This window comes from Antechinus flavipes, chromosome 3, assembly GCF_016432865.1.
Source record: "Antechinus flavipes isolate AdamAnt ecotype Samford, QLD, Australia chromosome 3, AdamAnt_v2, whole genome shotgun sequence".
NCBI lineage: Eukaryota > Metazoa > Chordata > Mammalia > Dasyuromorphia > Dasyuridae > Antechinus > Antechinus flavipes.
This window is the reverse complement of record NC_067400.1, coordinates 36446877-36472477: the sequence shown is the minus strand read 5'-3', so window position 1 is coordinate 36472477 and position 25601 is coordinate 36446877. Positions and strand designations below refer to the sequence as shown.

Genomic DNA, 25601 nt, shown 5'->3' with positions numbered 1-25601 from the left:
TGGAAAGAAATCATTTTCCTCCAAAGATAAAGAGAAAAATAATTCTTTAATGATTAATGACAATAAAAAAAATTATTGAGATCTGGAAGGATAATAGATCTAAAGCTAGAAAGGACATTAGTAGGCATCTAGTCTCCCTCTTTAATTTTACAAATGAAGAAACTGAGACCCGAGGATGTTAAATGACTTAGCCAAGCATACAAAGGAAAGGGAAGGTAAACTGTATTATTCCTAGAGAAAGCCATGTGACAGAGCATCAAAACTTGTAGAAATCCAAACATCAAGCACTTTTATGGCTAATCTTCATTTAAAGGGATAATCTTCATTTAAAATATGCTTTTATTCAAATATAGCTAGCTTTAAGTGATTGTGAAGATTCTATTCAGTTAAAATAGGAATCAATTAATGTGCATTTTTTTTTTAGCACTTATTAAATATCAGGCATGTGTCAAGCACCGGGGATGAATGAAATGCCCTTTAAAGTACCTGGACAAGAGAATGCTCTATTCTTGATGAGGCTCAAAGAGATGATATGACTACTAATTTCACTCACTTTCTCAAAGGGTCACTCACCATCACCACAAATATCATCATCATCATCATCATTATCACCACTATCACTAGCACCACCATCATCATAATTGTCATTGTCATAATCATTATATCTTATTAATAAATAGGCCATGAACTACAGAAATATTTTTGGAATAAGCAGCCATTTCTGTTTGGCAGGTAAACACCAATGGATTTGTTAAAGGTAACTGAAAGTGACTCACCTGCAAATATAGTCTGTGAAAAGGCTAGGATTTAAAAATGGAATCAAAAACTCTTCCATGACTGACATGCACATCAACAATATTTTAACAAAGAAGCATTGAGCAAATGACTGTTTTAAAGATTTTTTGTGACAATGGAGGGATGGATATAGCAATTGAATACAATTCCATCATAAATTATAGAAGGGTATATTTAAGAAGTCCAGACTAAGTGATCGATGTAGATATTATGCAAGGAGATGGCAAAATCTGTGTGCATTACTGTAGGCTACAAAAATTTACCACCCACTGAATTCCTAGCAGGACATGCCCTAATGACTAGAATTGTACCTCAAAAGCTTACTCATTGTCTTTCATGGACTGATGGATGAAAGATTGCCCTGCTTCAGAAATAGATCCCAAAAATGTCCTTCAGACCAATAGTATAATAATAATTATACCAATAAACCAATAGTATAAAATATCATTACAGAGGGAAAAAAGTGTTGTCTACAACTGCCTAAATGTAATGTAGAGCCATTAAATAAAAACTTTTAATTAGATGTCATTATACCCAATAAGTACAATATCTAAGATATACACATGTAAATTTACTTGGAAAACATGTTAAATATATATTTTGTAGTGAAAAATCATTAAGATATCTTCATTAAAAACCTATGGTCATGTAAAATCACTTCAAGGAAGGAAAACTTGATTGTGGAAGAGGCCTTCTTAGAATAGCTCTACATACCCCCAGTTTCATCTCAAATTTCTACTTCCCTAATAATAATTCACAGTACTCAAATAACCAGACACTGTGGAGAGAATTTAAATTTTCTCTCATTTAAATTTAGAGACTTTGGGGACATGACCCTTATCCAATAAACTTTGAAAGTCTTAAGCAAAAGATCAGACTGAAAGGAATATGTAGACCATTGAAGCAGTTGTTGAAGGAAATTATCCAAGGTTAAGTGTATTTTTATTTGGAATAATCAGAACAATGGATTGAGTCCTATTGAATGAAATGAATTCTCAAGATTTGCTCCTACTGTCTCCAATCAGACTTATTAGATAACTTAGAAAACAAACAAGAACATTTTATACATGTGTCCATTCATTATCTACTCTTTACTCATTTTCCCACTAGGCTGCGCTCCTTTTTGCTTCTCTACAATGTCTTTGTGTTAGGTATCTTTCAGCTTCTTTTATGTGTTGTCTTTGTAATTAGACTGTCAGCCCCTTGAAGGTAAGGGATGTTTTTCTTTTTGCTTGTATTTGTATTCCCAGACCTCAACACTGTCCATGGCATATAGTAAACTTTTAATAAACACTTTTTGACTGACTGAAGTTAGTTTCAATAGTGATATAGAGGTAGATGAAGGTGAATTCATCCTATTATAAGAGATCATGAAGCCTATTCATAAAAATTCCCCCCAAAAGCCTGTGTTTTGAAATTGTCATGTTAACATGTCAATCATGTGGGAAGAAAACCACAAGAATTATTTGATTAAAGCAAATATAGAAGAAAATATAGTAATATAACATTGTTCCTTACTATTCATATTTTTATGCCTACTATGAAGATGAGAAAAATGATATTCAGAGAAGTTAAGTGAATTGCTTATGGTCAAACAACTAGTAAGTGTGTATGTTGAAAGGTCAGGAAGTGTATCTAGTTCTTTTAGACTCCAATTCATTATGGTACACTGGTTAGTGTCTACGCTATTCTGTGACAAAGTCAGAATTTCTTTTTTGGCTGATTCAGAATATTAAAAATAAACCTTTTTCCAGTCCAACTAGGAGCTATGCAACATTGTTATGACTTTAGACAATAATATATAACTATAAGATATAGGATCATTCTCAGTGCCGAACAGAACTGGCATCCTTTTACAATATAGCAATAGAACACCTTCCTGCATGCTGGCTACCCTCTTGTTTATTTCCTCCCACCTTAATCAGCACCTTCTTTCCTTCCCCAATTTAGACCTATCAAATTTATATCCCTATGTGCTATGAAAATGATTATATTCAATTTTGGAACTCTCGCCACACACCAGACCATGTTTCACTTCTTCTTCAGTCATCTACTTGAACACAATAATCCAATCAGTATACCACTGCTTTTAAAAAGGACACATTTCTTTATTGCCCTTTGGTGAATTCTTTGTTCTTTTGACTTTTATGACCAAAACTTCCTTTCCTGACCACCACTGTTCTTAAAGTTATGATTTTACCATTAGACTGCAGACTCTCTGAAGAGAGGGACCATTTTATTTTTCCTATTGCATGCTTTTTTAGATTGGCTCAAAATTCTCCCAGTTTCATCTCAAATTTCTACTTCCCGAATAATAATTCTGTGCCAGTTATTCACAATACACAAATAACCAGACACTAAGGAGAAGACTGCATTTCTCTCATTTAAATTTAGAGGACATGAACCTTATCCAATAAACGTCCTAAGTCTTAAGTAAAAGATCAGACTGAAAGGATTGTGTAGGCCACTGAACCAGTTGTTCAACCAGTCAATAAACATGTATTAAGCACCTGCTAGTCAGACACCTGGTGCTAAGCACCAAGAATACAAAAAGAGACACAAGAAAATCTGTCTCATGGGGCTCACAATCTAATGGGGGAGGCAATAAGCAAAGAAATATGTACAGACAAGTGATATGCAGGATGAATGAATGAATGTCAAAAAGCTACTTGGGCAGTAAGATATTTTCCTTGTTTGTCTTCAGTTCTCTGACATTAGGAAGGCAATGCCATGATATGCAGATGAATTAAATTTAAGTGAGGGACGGCTGTGCAAAGTCACAAGCCTCATATTCTCCTTTGGAGCCAGTTAGATCGAGGCTAGACAGGGATCAGGACAACTGAAGATGCAAGTGGGATGCAGTGGGGGACCTTGGCTTTTTTAAGCTAAGATCTTTCCCAGACCTCAGTTTGACTGAGGCAATGCCCCTTCAATGAATAAGGCTAGGTAAGAAATGGAGCAAAGAATGGCCTCCTTAACTTAGTCAAGAAAAAAAAAAGATAGGAAGGAGTGTGGTGAAAAACATTGTATATCAAATAGGGGATTTTGTATTGACCAGGACATAGAACAGTGCCTGATGTCATAATTGGTATTTAATAGATGCTTTTATTTATTCATACATATGCAATAAGCAAGGGGAGCATTAGATAAGGATGTTAGAAGAGTGTTCAGAATGTCTTAAAGCATTTTGTAGATAGAACAATTTTGTAGCAGGATCTCTGACTATTTGTAATCGTATTAGGCCCGCCCTGCTTCTTACTCATGGCCAAGGGACATACTCTTAGAAATCTTCATCAGAAGGGCTTCATTTCTAGTCATCTGACATTCCAACCTCATCAACCCTTTTCATGTTCTCTACACTCCAGAAATCCTTACAGTTCCTCATACACACATTCCATGGATGAAATATCTCTAGGTCTTGTCAAAGATTCTTCCCTCATAACTAGAATTGCTTCCTTCCTCATCTCCTTCTCATCAAATCTTTAGTATCTTAGTCACCTCCATGTGCATGAACTCTTTCTTGATCTTTCAATTGCTAATGCCTTCTCTGCTGGAAATTACATTATGTTTATTATAATATTATTGATATGATTTATTATAACATACTATTTAACAATTTCTTATATGGCACTGTTATATCATGTTGATAATATTTTCATTCTCTGTGTATTTTTGTATTTACTTAGGGCCACAAATCTGGAGAGGTCTCTATATAAATGTGCAGTTTTGTAGAATATGGAATTCTTGAGGTTAAGGCCTTTTTTTCCTTTTGTATTTGTAGAGTCTGGCATATAGTAGGTGTTTAATAAATGCTTATAGATTTAATTATTTTATGTATAATTATTTTGTGTTCAGGGCTGAACAAACTCACAGTGAGGAGAATCTCTCACCGTGATGAGATTTCTCCTCTGACCACTATAATTATAAGGGATATGAAATATTCTCAAGCACAATTCAAAAACAGCTTTGACGAAGAGGAATCCTATGTTGGTTGGTTAAGTGATTCTTGTAAGGGAAGCTCTGGGTATGAATTCCAATTGGCTGCCATAATTTCATACAATGGCCATGTTCCCTCTGGATTCTATAATGTTCCCATTGTCTATATATAGTCCATGTTGCAATGGATTTTTGAGTAGTTCTGAATAACCAAGTTAAGTCATGGTAAGGATCTTTGGCCTGGCATTTTAAAGGCCTTCACTATTTTCCTCCCAGCTATCTCTCAGACTTATTTCATATTTCTTTCTTTCTTATTTATTTATTTTTTAATAATAACTTTATAATGACAGAACCCATGCCAGGGTAATTTTTTACAACATTATCCCTTGCACTCACTTCTGTTCCGATTTTCCCCTCCCTCCTTCCACCCCCTCCCCTAGATGGCAAGCAGTCCTATATATGTTAAATATGTTGCAGTATATCCTAGATACAATATATGTGTGCAGAATCAAACAGTTCTCTTGTTGTACAGGGAGAATTGGATTCAGAAGATAAAAATAAACCGGGAAGAAAAAATAAAAATGCAAATAGTTTACATTCATTTCCCAGTGTTCTTTCTTTGGGTGTAGCTGCTTCTGTCCATCATTGATCAATTGGAACTGAGTTAGATCTCTTTGTCAAAGAACTCCACTTCCATCAGAATACATCTTCATACAGTATCGTTGTCGAGGTATATAATGATCTCCTGGTTCTGCTCATTTCACTTAGCATTAGTTCATGTAAGTCTCTCCAAGCCTCTCTGTATTCATCCTGCTGGTCATTTCTTACAGAACAATAATATTCCATAACATTCATCATATTTCTTTCTTTCAAACAATCCTTGATCCAGAACAACTTGAGTTCTATTAGCTAATTCTCATTTACATCTCCCATTTTCATATCTTTATAGAGATGGTGCAAAGTGGTGCAAAGTGAGGGGGATACAATCCCTCCTTACCTCCAATCTATTAAATACCTGGTGGTATTTCAAGCATGGCTCAGGAGCCAACTCTTATATACTTTTCTTAATTACCCCAAGTAAAACAAAACAAAAGAAAAAACTAAAACACTTTTCTTCCTGAAATCACTACGTAACATTTTAATTATTTCTTCTAACTTTCTACAGACTACATTATGTATCGCCACCCCAATAGAATATTGATGAATAGGGGCCATTTTATCTTTTATCCCTATTGCTTAGCACAGTGCCTGACATAAAGTAAGTATTTAATATATGCTGGTTGAGTTGAATTTATTTCCTTACTGATATGTACTACAGTAATGGCCAGCAGCTGAGTCAAAAAAACATGTTTAGAGCACAGATTTAACAACATTTTGAGGAAAAGAGACTTCCCAGATCATTACAGTCACTATATATATGTCTATATTTTTACAATAGTATTATTTTAAAAAGAACTGCATTTCACCTAGTTCAATGTACATTGCAATCACATTTTTTTATCCCTTTTATACTGGTTTCCATTGTGTTGGGTTTTTTTCCAATTTGACTTCGACAGACACTAAATCCACTTGTCAGTGGAGAAATGGATTTAGGAGACTGGAGAACAGATTGTAACAGACACTTTCTTGCCATTTGTTTCTATAACAGGACTACTTCTTAAGCCTTCTCAGGCCCAATCAGAGTTTCAGGCTTGGGAGCAGGTTATCTTAGCTTCTGTTTTCCAGTGGGTGTTGAATTTGTTTCTTTCCCTTAATTCTCTCTTAAGTCTTTCCAGCAGGAAATGACACTGCAATTGCTATACCTTTTTTACATTTTCTAAGGAGATAAAGGCATCTGGGTGTCTGTATCAATTGATTCCTCTTACTGATGTTGCTGAGTACTTAACATATGGTCCTATAGTATTCTTTGAAGGTGAATTCCAACTATAAGATGAAGAACAAACTTACTAAGATGAGACATAAAAGCTATCTCCTCTCCTCAAATGTTTGGTTATTTTCTCTCTATTGTGGAAATGTAATGATCTTGTTTTGGATCTTATTTGGAATATTTCTTTGTTAGTGATTTAGAAGTCAATAATTATTTTTATTCTACTGATCTCTCCCAGATACTCAAAAATATTTTTGTTCTTATCAATTTAGGAGTTCCTTACAATGATACAAGCTATCCTTGCATGCTCTTTTTTGGTTCACTGCTATTACATACTTATAATGATATTAATATAAAACATAATAATAGTAGTTGTTTAGCACTTTAAGGATTACACAGTGACTTAGGAATATTATCCTATTTTCTTATCACAACAATCCTGGAAGTTAAGTGCTATTGTTATCTCCATTTTATAGATGAGGAAACTGAGTCAGACAGAAGTTAAATGATTTCCCCAGCATCAAAGAGCTACTGAATGTCTGAGGCCAAATTTGAAATCAATTTTTCCCAATTCTACATTCAAAAGGCCCAACCCTTGATCCATTCAGGTACCTTGCTGCATTTGCTACAGAGATTCTCCCAACATGATTGAGGTCTTTTTCCTTCTCTCCAGACATTGTAAGCATATCTGGGATTATCCATCTATCATCCTCCATTCTTTCCAGTGGGGGAAAAAACATCTTCTCTTACTGCCATATAATTTTTTGATAAGGAATTCCTCATCTCTAACATAGTAGTTCAAAATAATTCATTATTTCCCCTCCACCCTTCTTCCTAACTTTTTTTTATTACTGGTAAGGACAGCATCATCCCTCCCAGTTCCTGGCTGCATGACCTTGTTGCCATCCTGTACTCTTCAGTCACACTCAGCCCTCATAATGCATTTTCATATCATCTCTCATAAGTGTCCTCTTTACCTCCCTCATATGGCCTCAACCCTAATTCAAGCTCTTATTAGTTCTCTCTTGGACTCCTACAATAGTCTTTTAGCTGGTCTGCCTGTTTTCAATTCCTACTCACCCCTATCCATCCTCCTTTATTAAGATGACTTTTCTAAAGTGTAAGTTATTATCTTGCTCAATAAATTCCAGGGTCTTCATATTACCTCTAGGATGAAATTTAAATGCTGCCATTAAAGGTCTTTATGACCTGGGAGTGTCCTCTTTTTCCAGCTCTTCACATAACCCGTGACCTGGCAATGCTTGTTTACTTGGGGTTACTCATTTACTTAAATGCATATAACATCCCTTCTCTTTCTCCATGTCTCACCTGACTCACTTCATGCTTCCATGGATACAGGAGTAGTTTTGCCATTTCCTTCTATAGTTCATTTTACAGATAAGGAAACTGAGGCAAACATAACTAAATGACTTGGCCAGGGTCACATAGCTAGTAAGTGTCTGTGGCCAGATTTGAACTCAGAAAGATGAGTCTTTTTACTTTCAGGACTGGTACTCTGTTCACTATGCCACTTAGATGTCATATATATACATCTTGTATGCATCTCTGTTTTTTTAAGACATGGTAGCTGTCTTGTAATATTTGAAAGGCCATCATGTGGAAGACAGGTCAGACTTAATTCCGTCTTCTTAGACCATAAGGAACAAGACAAATGGTGTAAGTTGCCACAAAGGCAATTCAGAATTGTCATCAGGAAAAACTTGATGGCAATCAGAAAGCTCTCAAAGTGGAATGGACCACTTTGGGAGGTGGTAGGTGCCCTCCACTTTGAGACCTTCTAGAAAAAAGCCAGATTATTTCTTCTCTTTCTAGTGGGGATTCCTTTTATATATTAATTTATATATCTTGATATCAACTAAAAATCCCCTTCTAAAATGCTATCATTCTGTGCTTCTGACAGCTTCAAATCCTCTTTTTGACCTGTGTGGCCTTAGGTTTTTACATCCTTTTCCCAGCATCAGTTTCCTCACCTGTAAAAGGAGCCACAGAAGGAAATTCATTCCAAAAATTTTTGCCAAGAAAAATTCAAATGGGGTCGAGGAAGAATATTATATGCATTTAAGCAAATGAGTAACCCCAAGTAAACAAGTGTTGCTAGGTCACAGAGTATGTGAAGAGCTGGAAAAAGAGGAAGAGCCCAGGTCATAAAGACCTTTATGTCCCTTTCACTTCTGGAGCTCCGATTCTAAGTTTTGGAAGATCAGTTCTAACAGAGTAAGTTTCTACACAAGAAGTTCTTTAAACTGATGAAATCACAGGTACAGACTAATTATACATCTATATTTATATCTATGTCTATATATCTATCTATGCACACAGTGACACACAGACATAAATACATACAAATGTTATATATATATATATTTATACACATATATGATAAATGTATTTATTTAGAGAAGTTGGCATTACATATATACATACATACATATATATATATAAAATATTCTTTGGTATACAACCAGGTGGCTCAACGGATAGAGCTTTGTACCTTGGTTCATGAAGAACTGAGTTCAAATCTGCCTTCAGACCTGACCCAGGAAAGTCACTTACTCTTTCTGTTTGCCTCAGTTTTCTCCACTTTAGGAGGAACTTACCCTCAGTTGTTGTGAGGGTTTAATGAGATTTTTGTAAAGTTCTTAGCACAGTGTCTGGCTTATACATAGTATTTAAGAAATGCTTTTTCCTCCCTTCATCCCTAAGTCCCAGTGATTTAGTGAGTCTCTAATGACTAGCAAAGAACTTTTGGCCACGGGAATCAGGTGAGGATTTTATTTTTATATTCAATTAGCTCTGGTTAAATCCAGGGAGTCCTGGATTTTGGTGTCTTCAATATGTTACAATCACACCCTTCCCTCAGAGCCTCATAAGATAATAGGAATAAACTGATACCAAGGAAAATTTCCTCCTTTTATTTCCTCCCACTATAAAAGATCCCTGATGATACCATCTTTCAACCAAGGAAACAAGTTGAAATAGTTTTGCAAATTTCCCAGAAGCCCAAATCTCAATAGATCAAATAAAGATCTATAAGATTTGATGGATTTCCCAAACACTTTTTAACTTCCTGGAAGGGAAGCAGCTGGAATGACAGGGTATGTCAATCAATCTTCTGTCCTGCTCACAAAGCTTCAGTGCGTCTCTGAACCTCTGGGCCTCTGGGAGGAAATCCAGGCTTCCCTTCTTGATATTTAAAATGCTTTGCTATTTGATTTCAGTCTCCCTTCCCAGGTTGATTTGACCTTCCTCCCCTTCATGCTCTCCTGTTCTGGAGAAGCTATCCTACTGTGGTCCCTAAAATTTGGTATCTAACCTAGCAACTCATTTTCTGCCTATGAGCTTATGCTCAGACTGTTTTCCATACTTAGAATGGACCCCCTCCTCCTTCTGTTCTTAGAAGTTCCAGCTTCTTTTAAGGCTCGTCTCGAGTGCTACGTCATATAGGAAATCTTTCTTCATTTTCCCTAAATTGTCCCTGCCCCATCATCCTTTCTACATATGTTGTATTTATTGATGTATCTATGTGTCTACTTCCCTCTCCCCTCTCCCCAGATGTATATTCCTTAAAGAAGGGACTGTTTTATTTTATTTTTCTATTCTGAAGCCCTACCACATAATTGACATTTAATAAAGGCTTGTTGAATAGATCAATAAATAAACATTTATTAAGGATCTTCAATGTATCAGATATGGTGCTCAGTGCTGGAAATAGGAAGGCAAAAATGAAGTGGTTCCTGCTCTGAAACAGTTTGCATTTTATCATTGGACACACTATAGGCACAAAATGGTATATACAGAATGAATACAATATCAAACTCATTAATCTATAGCAAACCCCAAAGGGCTTTATATAGATTATTTCATTGGATTTGATCTTCACAACTTTATAAGGTAGATACTATGGATATCCCCATTTCATAGATGAAGAAACCTAGGCTGAGAAAAATTTAAATTGTTTTCCCAGGGTCACAGAGCTAATAATTGCCTGAGGCAAGATTTGAACTCAGATTTTCTGACTCCAAGTATGGTACTGTATTTACTGCTCTACCTCATTTTCTCAATTTTGAGACATCGGGGAGTAATGAATAGTGTGCTGAATTTGAAATCAAGAAAATCTTATTTCAAATCCAGCTTCAAATATTTACTATAACTGGGACCCAAGTTGTCACATTTTTTTCCTCAGCCTTAGTTTCTTCATAAAATAAAAGTGTTTTATAGGAAAACCTCTAAGATTCTTCCCAACTTTCAATCCCAGATCTTATAAAATGTTTAGAGAATACACATTTAATGCTTCACACCAGGAAACCAAGTCCTGGCAAAGGGATTGCTAGAGAGGGTAGGGTACTTGTCCTCTATGAGTTGACCATCCCATCCATTACCTGGTATATAATTGGTTTTAACTGCATTTTTTTTTAACTCATTGCCCAACCTAAATAGTCAATTTCCTGGGGGAAAGGATCAAACTTCACTGTCTAAAAGGTTCTGGAGTTAAAACTTCACAATGGATCAACCTGTCACAAATGGAGTGTATTGGACGCTTTGCTTTTTTTTTGGGGGGGGGAGGGAGTCAATATTAGGCAGAGGTAAACCAGATGCTCTCCTGTCCAGAAGGATAATAACCATCCTCTCTCAATCAGCTAAGAAGTCAGACAGCTGGATGTTTTGACAGCTGGTGTGTTGCTTTCACTCTCCCAGCTCAGATTCTCACTCAAGCTCATCTCTCATTGCTCCCTTGATTAGACCAAAGATGGCATTTTCAGACATCTGGGGTTCAAAGCTGCCAGACTGGGAGTCAGCCCCAAATAGAAAGATCAACAGTGTGCTTTTTAGCAACACTAAAAGAGCATGGGTGCCCTAAGTAGACAATGGGAAAGGGAGGATAGTGCAATCTAAAAGAGAATCTGATGGGAACTAAAGTATATGAAGAGAAGAGAGGACAGGGCAAGGGAATGGACTGATTACTGCAAATGGAGACTCTTTAGACGTTGCCTTCCTAGTCTAATACCATGCTTCTTGGTCTACTTGCTGTTCTCCAAACTCAGCATTCTATCTTCTGCCTTTATTTCTGTGCCCAAGTCATTCTATTTTCTTTACCCATGTCTCTTAGGATTTCTTCTTCCTTCAAGGCACAGCTCATGGCAGATGTCCCTAGATGTCAATATGTTCTCTCTGCTGAAATCACCACATATGTATTTTATGCTATATCATGCTCTTCTCCTCCCTCCTCCTCCCCATTTAGAATGCAAGTTCCTTTGGGGCAGAGACTTTGTTATTATATTTATTTATTGCTTTTTATTTTTTCATATTCATGTCCACAGTGCCTACACACAGAATCATGATTTAATAAATTGATTTTGGATTGGATTGTGGTCCTCTTGCAATACAGACATGAAGAATGGTTTTTTATTGTTGAGGATATTTAAGATTCTTTTTGCATACATAATTAGTGCAGCTAAATCTGGAATAATTAATGATGCTGGGTCCAATTTCATGGACTTTGCACAGTGAGGTCCTGTTTTGGGGTCTGCTTTCATTTTGACATTAATTATCAGGGACTGTGAACCAGGGATAAGAAACCTGGGAAATTTGGAACTTTGGCTTAGACAAACCTCAGAAAATAGGAATAGATTTATTTCTTTAAACTGTTTTGGACACCGGCATCAATCCCTAGATATGAAGGCCAACATGAAGATGAGATTGAATAGGGATAAGAAAATAAATAATTTGCACTTATATAGCAATTTGAAGTTTGCAAAGCATGCTCCGTTATCTTCAGCAAATATTTCTTGAGTGCCTACTATGTTCCAGGTCCTGTGCTAGCTGCACTTAATGTTTGGATTAATTTTAAAGTCTTAAATCCAGGTTCAACAAATCAACCTCACAAATACAAGACAGAGGCTTTGCTGATAATGATGTGGCTAGGAAACAGTTTGCATGAAAAAGATTTAGGGTTTTAGTGGATTGCATACTCAGTAGAAATTAGCAGTATGTTGTGGCACCTAAGAAAACTAATGCAATCTGAGACTGTGTAAAGAGAGTTAATAGTGTCCTGCCCATTAGTCCTTGGCCAGCATGACTGTATGACTGGGAAAAGCCTTTTAGAATCCAGAGTCACTTGGACATTATGAGGGAGGACTGAAGAATTTGGTGCAGTCTAGACCACTTGAATCTTCCAAATTCTGTCCTAGAAAGTCTTAGATTTTTATAGGAATTTTTATGGATTTTTATCTATTTTTATAGATCATATAGAGTTGGAAAAGAACAATTCTATCATTTTACAGATGAGGGAACTGAGCAACATGGGAAGTTGGGGATAATTTGTCTCCATATAGCTATTTAGTGTTAGAACTGGGACAAGAACCCAGGCCTCCTGATTTCTAGCTTAGTGTTCTTGGGCTGGTTCTATACCAGCAAATCAGGCTTCTTTCTTATTTAAAATTTGATAGGCTGGGGAAAGGCCAACATGAAAGCCATCTTCAAGATAGTTTCCTCAATATTTTAAATGTATGGCACTTTTGAGTGATGTACCGATGTGACTCCCAGCCTGCAACACTCTCCAATGACTTCCCATTGTCTTCTTACTAGAGAATAAATAGCCTCCTGATTCTGGCCTCAAAAGTTCTTCAGAATGAGGCCCAGATTTACCTCTTCAAACACATTGCATCCTCCTCCCATTTCTTGCATGCTCTAGACCCGTCCAAATGGTCTCCTTTTGGTCCTCATTTCTCATTCTGCCCTCTCTTCTCTCTGTGGCTTTATTCTCATTTAATCTTCTCTGCCTGTGGCACTCTTCCCAATTTTTGAAATCTTTTCTTTTCTTCTAGGCCCAGCTCAAATGTCATTTTTTTCTGTATCGAGTCTTTCTCTGATTTCTCTGCGCCACTGCCGAATGATCTCATCATATTTCTTCTAAAATTTTGCTTATCCCATTCTTCCTTTCATGGTAATTACCTATATGCATGTTTTCCTCCCATTATTAGCTTGGGTCTTCTCTCTCTCTCTCTCTCTCTCTCTCTCTCTCTCTCTCTCTCTCTCTCTCTTTCTCTCTCTCTCTCTATTTCTTTCTCTCTCTCTCTCTCTTTCCCCCTCTTTTCTGACTCTCTTGACCTCTTCCTCTCTCTTCCTGTCATTCTATTTCTCTCCCTCTCCCTTTCCCTATCTTCTCCTACTCTCCCTTTCCTCTTTCCCACCTCTCTCCTTTTCTTTCCCTTTTTCTCCCTCTTTCTGTCCTTCTTTCTCATTCATCCTCCCTCTCTATCTCTCCCCCTTTCCTTCTCTCTCTCCCTGTCTCTCTCTCCTTCTCACTTTCTCTCTCCTCCTCTCTTCCTTTTTCTGTCTCCTCTTTTCCTTTGTTTCCTTTTGCTTTTTTCCCTTCTCTATTCCCCTCTACTTCCTTCATATCTTGTACCCTCATTCTCTCCTTTCATTCCTCTCTTTATCTCTCTATCCCTCTCTCTCTTCCTCTTCCTCTCCATCTCTGTTTCTCTCTTCCTCCCCTTTCTCTCTTTCCTCTCTCCCTCCTTCCTCTCTTTTTATTTATTGCTTTTTACTTTCCTTTATTTTCCTTTTACTTCTTTCACTCCTCTATTCCCTTTTTCCTTCCTTCTTATCTTATACTCTTTCCTCCCATTATCCCCTTTCCTTCCTCTCTTTCTCTTTTCTTTCCTTCTATACTTCCCTCCCCCATCCCATCTTTTCTTTTTTCTCTTCTCCTCCCTCATTCTCTCCCTTTCTTCCTCCTTTCCTCTGTCTATACTACCCTCCCTCTTTGTCTCTTTTTTCTTTCCCTCCTCTCTTTCCTCCTCTTTATTATTCTCTCTCTCCTTCCCTCTCCTCAATTCATCTTATTCCATTCCTCCTTCTCTTTCCCTGTCTGTTTCTCTGTCCCTGTCTCTGTTTTTCTCTTAGAATTAGTAATGTTTAATCTTAAAAGAGAAAAGACAGGGCCAGGTTAAGATGACATGATTTCTGCCTCAACGTATTTATAAGGCTGAAAAATAAGTCTACTTATCTTGCTCAGCCCCAGAAGGCATAAGGTTTAATGGAAGCAACAAACTTTTGACATCTTTGAGCTGTCCCATATCTGGAAGGACTTCCTGAGGAGGTGTCAGGCTCTTACTCAAGGGGCGATTCTGAGTAAAGGCTACAAGCTCACTTGTCAGAGAGGATGTGGAAGAGATGCTGGTTCAGGTCTAATCTGCAGTAGCTTGTCTCTGAGGTCTTTTCTCACCCACCTATCCTGTGATTCTTTGCTCAGTGATAGAAAGGCCAAAAATCAGGAAGGAAGGACTGAAAGAGGACTGAATGACAGCTGCAAATTCAGTCCTATTTCCCTCTTCCGCTTTGACAGTGTGGACTGACCCAATAATTTATCAATCAAGGACGAGCAGGTGGACTATTGACTCAAGAACATTTGCTGAAGACATTGAGGGGCTCTGACATGCATGGGGTGTTTTATTATTAAGTTTGATCCACTTTCCTGTTAAGCAGAAACTTGTGTCTAGGAAATAACAGGCAGAACTGAAGAAGTGAGAGGGAGAAGCAGAGTTCCATTGAAGGAAGAGGATTTAGTTAATAAGGTCAAAGAAAAGGGAAAGAAAGACAAGAGAAGAGTCAGCAATTAATCCATATATCCAATTGCCATTACGGAAATACTTTATACAATAACTATGGAAATAGGATAATGAGGAGCTCTAAATAGAGCTGCAAGGATACTCTAGAGATTCTCTAACCCAATCCATTCTTCAGAAGAGGAATCTAAAGAGAGGAAATGGCTTATCCATAGTCATATAGACTATTGATGGCCAGAACCAAGTTTGGAACTCAGATCTCTTTCTATTCCTCTGAGCTTTCTATTCTGCTATTCTGCTACTTAGTCTCCTTATAGCAAAGTGATAATTTGGGAGTTGGAAGGACCTCTGTTTGAATCCTGGATTTGTTTTTTGTGTGACCTTGTGTACATCTACCTTCATTGGGTCTTGGCTTCCTCACCTATAAAATGAAAGCATTGGATTAGAAGGCTTATGGATAACAAGTTGATAAAGCACTTCCATACATTCTCATTTATTCTCTATACATGAGGAAATTAAAGCTCAGAGAAGTAAGAGGACTTGCATGGGATCATGGATCTGGAATAGGCAAAAATCTCAGAGACTATTGAGTCCAATCCACTCATTTTCAAGATGAGGAACTGAGGGTCAGGGAAGTTGTAAGTGACTTACTCAATGTCGATCAGATAGTATGCTACAGAGACAGGATTTAAATGCAGGTGCTCTGACTCTAAAGTCCATTTATCATGCTTCCTTGAGTTATATAGTTCACATTCCTAGTACATACCTGAAGTAGGGTTCAAACCTTCACCTTCCAAAATTCCAAGTCCAGTATTCTGATCACTAAGCCACATTGCTTCTAAGTATCCATTATACCTCTAAATTTGAGTATTCCTGTTGAATTTAATTGAGTGGATTGGCAGTTTTTCTTTGATAAATATATCAGAGAGTAAATGAGTTGGGAATTTCACTTTTATGGGTAAATACCATCAATACTAAAGTTAGAAGTCATGTCTTCTCATGGAGTTCAGACACCTATGGAATCTCAAATGGTATGAGAATGGAGCTGAAGCACTGGCAAATATAAAGAAACTGTAAAAATATAGAGACTATATGACTATTTTCTGCCCAGGCTGATGAATTTTCCAGCCATAGACTCTCTCAAAGTCTATCAACTTGATGGCAGAGGACTTGGGACATGGCTTGGAGAAGACAACCTAGACATTTAAGAAGTCAGAAACTTGTGAAATAAATACCCAGGACAATGTATTCCAAAACCTAAGTGTTTTTAATTAAAAAAAAACTAATTATCTGATCTGGTCACTTTCACAGCATAAATAAAGTTAATACCAACTCCCCCTTTTCATTTTTGATGTTGTGTGCATACAGCTTCGATGCAAACTCTAGAAAAGAGAAGCAGTATGTTTAACATGTTCTGTTGTTGCCATCCCACCCACCTGTGTTATTGGTGTTGTTTATATGACAAATAAATGGTGTAGTTTGCATTAAAGTGTTGTCAGCATGACTACAATCAAAATAGGCCATAGGGGGTAGACTTAAGGACCTAAGACTTTCCTTTGAAAAGAAATGTTTGATATGATTGAAATCAAAGTTAATTCACAGAACCTGGAAGGCTGAAAGACTTTTCTTAATGAAGCTGATATAGTAGGGAGTGGAACAATGCTGTGTTATCAGCTTTTCACAGTGGAAAGAGAAAAGGAGAAAGGGAGAGAGGGAGAGCAGAAGAAAGGGTGAGAAGGGGAGGAGAGAGACAGACAGACAGACACAGAGACAGAGACAGCCCGGTACACAGAGACAAATGGACAGAGAAACAGATTGAGATAGAGAGATGACAAACACACAAAAATAGAAAACACACTGAGAGACAGAGAGACAAACAGAGACAGATAGAGACACAGAGACAGAAATAGAGACAGAGAGAGACAGAGACAGAGACAGAGAAAGAAATGGAGAAATACAAAGAAACAGAATTACAGACAGACACCTAAAAAGAGAGATATAGAGGAAGAAGCAATGTGGTATAGTGGAAAGATAATTGAGTTCAGAATTCAAGGACCTGGGTTTCAATCCTTTCCCATAGGTGGAAGTTTCATCAATTATAACAGATTATACCATAAGTAAAATATAGGGGTTAGATGGATGATCTCTAAGCTTCTTTCCAACTCTAAATATTTCATTTTTTTCTTTTTTCTTAGTGTAGAATTATGATTTCATGGGTATATGGAGGCCCTGGCATGGGAAATCTTGGCAAGCTAATTTAGGATCATGGCATCACCCATTTCTAATTGGAAGTAACTTTATACTATCATCTAGTCCAACTCTGTCCTTTTACAGATGTGGAAACTGGGATCCAGAGCTGACAGACAGTTGTCCAAAATGAAGCAGGTGCTATGTGACTGAGCTGGAATTGAATGCATAAATTCTCTGACTCTACACCCTCACTTTTATGGTCTGAGAGGGAGTTCCCTGAGACACTGGGCAATTGAGTGACTTGCCACAGTCAGCTACATAACTAGCATTGTGAGGGGGAGGACTTGAATCCAGTTCTTCCTGGGTTAACTACAATATCTCTTGTTTAGGATATTAACATGTATGTTATATATGTGTGCATGTAGGGCAGGGACTATCATTGAGATAGGTAACTACCAGGTGAGAAAATTTCCTCTATCAATTCAGGTCAGTACTTGCCCACAGCTTACTGTCTTACTGAAAGGTTCATTGGCTTGTCCAAAGTCACAAGGCCAGTATATGTCAAAGGCAGGATTAGATCTCAGGTCTCCCAGGCTCAGAGGCTAAATCTCTTTCCACTATATCACACTGCCTTTCTTCTCATGTGGTTACAAATATATATATATATATATATATATATATATATATATATATATATATATATATATATATATATATATATATATAATATTTCAGCCAAGTAGTCTCAGTTTGCTAGAGTATGGTGCCTATAAGGCCAAGGTCATAGATCTAGTTTAAGACTAAGGCAGCATGTTCCCTAGCCCTAGACTAAGGTCTAGGACACAGATCCAAGCTGACTTATCTCAAAACCGTAAGCCATCCATCACAGAAGGACCAGCTGAGACATTATGTATGGATCAGCATAATCTATCACCACTTGTGGTTCAAAAAACAAAACAAAATATTACCAGCATCCTCCACACACACACAACCTGCATACAAAGAGACATTAAGGCAGGGAGAAAAAGTCACAATAGTATTTCACCTTCGATTCAACACTAGCTTTTGAGTTTGGAATTTTCCCATTTTTTTCCTTGAGAAAAAAGACATTTTGAGCAATTGGGGAAGGCTGTAAAAGACGCTCATTTGCTATTTTGTAAATATCAGATCCAGTGAAGTATCTTTATCATTGTTTAGAAGTCAACTTTTAATAGCCCTCTGCCCAGATCAAGAAAACAAAAAGCAATGTTTGGGAACACCGAAGACTGAAAAGTGTCATGGAAATCATTCGTTGTGATTTGGCCATTTCTCTGTGGCGAGGGTCAAAGGCAATGACAAATTCTCACGCTCACAGCCCAGAACATGTCATAGCGAAGATACCACCAGTCCCTGTTATCTCTTGACATTTCTTTGTCAACTTAGGCAAAATGGAAAACACGATTGCGTCAGTCAAGGTGTGTAACTTTCCTTTGCAAATCACTTCAATTTTTTGCCTTGTACTCTGAAAACCCATTCATCCATCTCTAGCCCTTCAAGGAGAGACAGACTCCTGCTCCGGTTCTGTTCGCCAGAAATCTCTAACAAAAATCCTGCTTGCCATCTGCAGTCGGCCAGTTGTTTGAAAGCGAGAGAGAGAGAGAGAGAGAGAAGCCAGGACGGAGAAAAACCCCGGTTTTCCCTCCCCAGTGGGAAACTCTTATTTTAGTCTATACAAACAATGAGAGTAAACAGTGCGGACCAGTCAGTCCTTATGCAAAATGGACGGAGACATCTCCTTCTCCTCTGGATCAGGTGAAATCCAAATAGTTCTTTCTCCAAGATACCGCCCGGGTTTCCCCCTTTTAACTGATGGCAAGGGAGATTCTCAGCACGCCGAATGACCGTGAGAAAGCCTATTTCTTAGCTAACAGGTCTCTAGTCTAAAGGGCATCTGGTCCCCCCCCCCCTCACCTCTTTCAGTTCTGGAATCTCACGATCTCCCCTTTCCTCCCCCACCCCAACTCCTCACTCAACCTCGGCAACAGCCTGGCTGGCAGCGAAGAGAAGGGGCGCGCTTTTTCCTGCGTGACCTCTGTCTTCTAGTCCAGGGGCAAAGTAACGAGGGGTGTCCCCGGAGCACCCCGAGAGGCTGCAGCCAGCTGCTCCTCGAAGCGTTCGTTTCCTAAAGCATCGCTCTCCCCTCCCACCGATCCTCTCTGTGTCCCCCCTGCTTCCTCCTCCTCTGCTCTCTCTGGACCCCGAGGAGGCCCCCAGATACCCCTCTGCGACTTAACCCCCCGGCCGCTCCGAGCTGCAATTCCCCAACCCGGCTGCAATTGACCAGTCCGGCTGCAATTGATCAGCCCGGCTCAGACAATGCCCACCTCACAAGCCGCCGCCCGGCACCCGCCGCTGCCGCCTTTGTTTGCCAAGCAAATCCTACCTCGGGCGAGCTGTCACATCTTCCTCCGGAGGAAGCCACGCGGAATGGTTAATAAGCAGCGACCCTGGGGAAACCTCCAGGCCGCCCTCCGCGGCTGCTCCGCGCTGGCATAGCGGCCAGGCGGTCTGGACCTTGCATGGCACAAGCCCGGGGACCTCGGGGGCTGCGACGCCCCGGGGCTCGGAATGCCCGAAAGAGTTTGGAAGGACGACGGGAGAGACGGGCGCCCTTAGACAGCCATGCCCGGAATGAGTGCCCGAGAGCTGCGTGGAGGCGGCTTCAGCCTGGCTTGAAAGCGCGCCGGAGAGGGGATTGATTAGCCTATGATGGGCATGCTGTTTCTGTTTTTATTTAATATCGTAATAGGCTGTCTGGTAGCCTGGCTCTGATAGGTTTAGCGGCTCTTACCCACTGCTTTCAAATTCTCACATTTAAAAAAAAAAAAAAAAAGGGAAAGGGGGTGGTGATGGTGATGGGGGTGGGGAGAAGCTGGGGGTTGGAAATGTTTTCTTCGAGGCAGAGAGACCCCTACCTAGCGGATCAGATTTGCGAATCCTCTTTTAACTTACGTATCAAACAGACCTGTCTGTCCTGGAAAATAAATGCACTTGGAAACAAGCACCATTCTTAGAAGACACAAGCAATCCCCAGAGAAACGGCGCTACCGCCCTCCCTCCGCAGCTTCACAGGCAGCCGCCGACTGGAGCGTCAGGGAAGTGGCTACATCCAGGTGGGAAAAGTTTCCACCATTTCCTCCCCGGGAAGGCCAAGAGACGCCGAGCTTTCTGTGCTCACCATATGTAACACGCTGAGTGCTGACCCGCCCATTCAACCGTAAACAGACAGAGAAGAACACGCAGGTTCCGTGATTTGGCAACCCCAGCATCCAGGCGGAGCTGGACCAATCGGATCCCGGCCATTGGTTGTTCCAATGAAAAAGAAGCCACTTTTGGTGGCGGGGCTGCCTGTGGCCGCTACATGTTGATTTTATGAATGGTTAGGAAGGCGTGGGATTGTGGGACACGGGAGAGACGGCTTACCCTGGTTTTCTAAATAGCCAGAAGAGCCAAAAGCCCAAGAAGTTAAGAGGGGTCCCTTTCCAGAGTAGGGAGCGTAAGAAACAATAAACAAGTAAACCGAAAACTTTATCCTACCTCACAATAAGGCAGATTTAGTCGTAATTCTCTGAATTGGATTTCAGTTTAAGAATTAGTTTTTATTAAGCAGTCTTTTATCCTTGTCTTCTCTCCCACCCTGACCTCCTTCCCCACCTCATTCCCCCAAGGACATCACTTATATACTAGTTACCATGGAAACAGAATGGTCAGCCCTAGAGGGGAGGAGCTTAAGAAGAGCTATAAATGCAATATGGAGTCAAGGTGTATATATATACGTATATATATATATATATATACACACATATATGTATATATATACATATATATGTATATACATATATATACACACACACACACATATATATATGTATATTTCTATGCCCTGTGGAATTCATGGGACAAACCATGGGTTCTCATCAGGAAAAGGAAATACTATTTTGAGGGAGAAATCATCCTGATAATTTTGCTATTTAGAAATGTTATTCAGATCCCAGCCTCTAAGACAAAGACTTAAATAACTGGGTATTCCACTTAAGGAATGAGAATTTTCCTTTGCTTAATTGACAGACTAGGATATGCACTTGGTTGTAAGTGACCAGATGTAAGTTGGGTTTTTGTAGCTGTATTATTATAGTTGTTGTTATTTTTTTCCAGTTGAATAAAAGGGCTGGTTTAGGGTACAAATCTCTTTATCAGAAAATCTGTTTCAGGACTTTAGATCTGTTCTGTGGAATAGCATGACTTTAGATCTGCTTTATGAAGTAGTATCTGAGGCAAAGGCAAGATTAAAAAAATAGAGTTGTCTCAGTTGAAACTCAAAAGAAACAAAACCCAAACTAATTTCAGTCAGGTTAGGCTGGAGGGGAAAGAAGGTGAAGTTTTTCTATTTTCATTCTTACCAAATTTCTGCTATCTATCTAAAAAGGACTTCATTTTTATGCCTTTTTCTCAAAATCCCTTTTAAATTTTATGGCCCTTTCAAGAACATAAACATCACAAAGTAATGTATGTTAAATGCTTTGCAAACTTTATTGTATTATGTAAGTGTTGGATATAATATCAAGTTTTTAGCAGTGTATCTAACATCTCACAATTGTAGAACAGCAATCTATCTTGATTTTAGCAGGGTATTTGATTTTTGTCTTCATAGACATTTAGAGAAATAAAGATTGCAAGGAAAAGGATTCAGGTGAATTACATTTGGAGTAAATTTATTAATGAACTGATATAAAATACTATGAACATTTCTATAAGCCCAGGTTCTTCTAACTTCATTCCTGCCAACAAAAAATAACACCGTCCTTTCAGTCACCCAAGCTTACAACCTGAGAATCATCTTTAATTCTTCCCTCTTCTTCTTCACCCCATTATTTATGCAATGAGATGCTAACTCTTGTTGAATTGATTACAGTATCTCTACCATCTATCTTATTATTTAAATGTGTGCAGCCTCATTCCTGCATTCAAACTCTTTGACTATTGCAGTCATCTTCAAATTTCTTTCAAGTCTCCCCTTTCCAGTTCATTCTCTATACAGTGGTCAAATTGATATTTCTGAAATTGATCTAATAGGTCACCTTCTCATTCAAATATCTTCAAATTTCCTATTACCCATGGACAAGGATTGGACTTATGATTTCATTGGTACAGAGTGATTCCCAGGTAATAGAACTCCCTTACCAATGCAGGTTGGCACTTTCTTGGAAATATAATATTAAAGAGTTGCCTCAGCATTGAGAAGTTGTTTTATGTCCAGTTAATATGTATCAGGCCATGACTTGAAACTGTTTCTCCCTAGCTCTAAGTCTGACTCTTTCTATTCACTTGTCATGCTGGTTCTTGGAGAAGATACATAGAATGCTTATCCTGGTATTTAAATCCCTCTATAATATGGTTCTTAGTCATCTTGCCACCTGAATTTCATATACTGAATTTCATATAATCTCTATTCTAGTCCAAATGACTTTCTTTTTGTTTCCCATATCTTTCCATCTCCTACGTCTATTTGTTTGTAAAGATGGTTCTTATGCTTGGAATGGGTTCCCTTCTTAAATCTTGAAATTCATAGCTCCATTTAAGGAATTACTCAGTTGTCACATGCTGTACAAGTCTTCTCCTCATCTGCCCAGTTATTAATGCATTCTCAGACTCCCCTCCCCGCCAAATTCATTCATTTCATTATCAAGTATTCATTTTTTCTCCCTTTGATCTTGTCTTTCCCAAGATGAAAAAAAAGGAAAATTACTTTATATATAATTTATATTACTTATTTGTTTACATGTTTTATTTTCTCAGAAAATTTAAACTCTTTGAGGATAGATATTTTTATATTTATTTTTGCATCCTCAGTATCAAGAACATGACAGATGCTTAATAAATCAAATTGAATTATTTGTTTATCTATGTAGATATTGTATTAGTTAAAGATCAGCTCCCTGAAGGAAAGCTCTTTTTAAACAAAATGTATTAATATCCCCTAGAGCTTGACCAATAGTAAGTGTATATACCACTTCATTTTATCTGTCTACAACACCTAGTTAATCTCTGGCACATATTTTTGTTATTAATGAAGCATTGCAGTCATGTTTGGCTATTTATAACCTTATTTTGGGGTTTTCTTGGCAAAGAAACTGGAGTAGTTTGCCATTTCATTTTTTAGCTCACTTTATAGATGAGGAACTAGGGCAGACAGGGTTAAGAGATTTGCCTAGGATCACATAGCTATTAAATGTCTGAGGCTAGATTTGAACTCATAAAGGTGAGTTTTCCTGATTCCAAGTTCAGTTCTCTATTCACTGTGACACCTAGCTACCTCCTGGAAATAGTTGTTTAATAAAGTCTTTTTGATTGATGGATTTATTTAAAAAAAAGTTGACACTAGAATGAATGTCTCTTGGGTCCCAGTTCTTTTCTTTGTTTACCATAGTAAGAAAACAGAGAAAATGCATCAAACCTAAGGAAATCCTAGTCCCACTGTATTTTGTGCTGCTGAGCCCACACTACTGCAGGGTTTTATTTAGCTCTGAGTATCATATTCTTAGAGGGACATTTATATACTTCCATTTGAAGTATAATCATCAGAGACGGACCAGAATGGGAAGGTTTGAACACTATGCTCTGGGAAGAAGAGTTTGAAGAAATAAAAATATTCAGTTAGTGGTAGAAGGGCATAATAACTGTTCTTCAAATGGTTGAAAGACTGAGATGGGAAATGGGTGTTTTCTTTCCTAATTCTATGTAACTTCAGAAGATAGAAACATTTCCAAAGGATGGAAGTATGAGTTATACTAGAGGGTCATTGAAGGATCTCCCAACTCATAAAATTCTGTGACTGTAATGTCACTGAGAAGCGGTTTGAGATTCAATATAAAAAAAGAACAAAAATAATGTCAAACAATGGCATGGGTTACTTTTGTGAAAAAATGAGTTTTCCGTTACTGAATGTGTTTAAGTAGAAGCTGGCTGACTGCTTGTTCAGTACATTGAAGTAGAAATTTTACTTCAGTCAAATATGAGATTAGTTGACTGAGAAGGTATTTTCTAGGACCTCCATTTCATAAGGAGTCAAGACAAATAGGTTAGATGTAATTTTTAAAGATATCTTCTACAGTAGTCAAGAAACTGTGATCAATGCTGGAGTTAAAAATACAGGAATTAGTCCTTGCTCTCATTGAACTTATATTCTAGTAAGGGGATTACACACACACACACACACACACACACACACACATATGTTAGGGGCTTTTGGCTGGGAGGGATTTTGACAACTGAGGGAATCTTATGAGGACTTATGGAGGAAGTAGCATATTAGTTAGTCTTGAAGTATGTTAAGAATTCTGAGAAACAGATGAGTAGGGAGTATGATCCTGGCATGGAAAAGGTATTGAAGCTTGTGCAAAAGGTATTGAAGGCAGGAGATGGGACATTGAATTTAGGAAAGTACTAATAGTTCAGTGTGGCTGGATGATAATGTGAATGAAGGGGAAAAATATGAAAAGAAGTGAAAAGAAACCAGATTCTAGATGCTTGTCAATGACAAATTAATGAGTTTATATTTGATCTGAGAGGCAATAGGAAGTTACAAAATATATTTGATCAAAGGAGTGAGTGGCTTAGGAAATGTACTTCCTAAATCTCCATCTCTCATTTCTCTCCTAAACTCTTTCCCTCTATTGCTTACCCCATGCAAGTCTCTTAACTTCTCTCAGCAAGTTTCCTCATGTGTACAATGATTATAATCATAGAACCTATTTCATAGGGTTGCTGTGGAAATCAGATAAAATAATAGGTAAAAACACTTTACAACTCTTAAATTGCTACATAAATGTTAGCAGTTATAGTAATCCTATGATATATATGGTTTTACATGTTCCCTGGAACAGACACTGAATAAGAAAGTAAAAAATATAGGGATTTATGGTCAGAATTTTTCAAGTTAAAGAAATGCTTTATTAAAAATCACAGTGCAAATACTGCTAGAAACTATTAATGATCTTCAGACAATTTTTATTGTCTTAGAATAAATTATAATAAACTATAAATGTTTCATTGATTCTTTATTGATAAATACATTGCTTGAGAAGGAGGGTTCTTTGCAAGTAAGCAGAGGGATTGGTAGATCAGTAATTATGTGCTGATTGGGATACAACAGAATGACTGATATAACTCTTCTTGAAGCTCCC

At 38.0% G+C, this 25601-nt stretch overlaps 1 protein-coding gene across 1 annotated transcript in view; it reads right to left on the bottom strand.

Moving 5' to 3' along the window:
* The window catches only part of KCNMB2 (potassium calcium-activated channel subfamily M regulatory beta subunit 2), a 296461-nt gene extending 275529 nt beyond the window's left edge, over positions 1-20932 (bottom strand). The window contains exon 1 of the mRNA XM_051983195.1: positions 19802-20932. The gene's annotated coding sequence lies outside the window, so the exon portion shown is untranslated. The remainder of the gene's footprint in view (positions 1-19801) is intronic.
* Positions 20933-25601: the final 4669 nt, after the last annotated feature.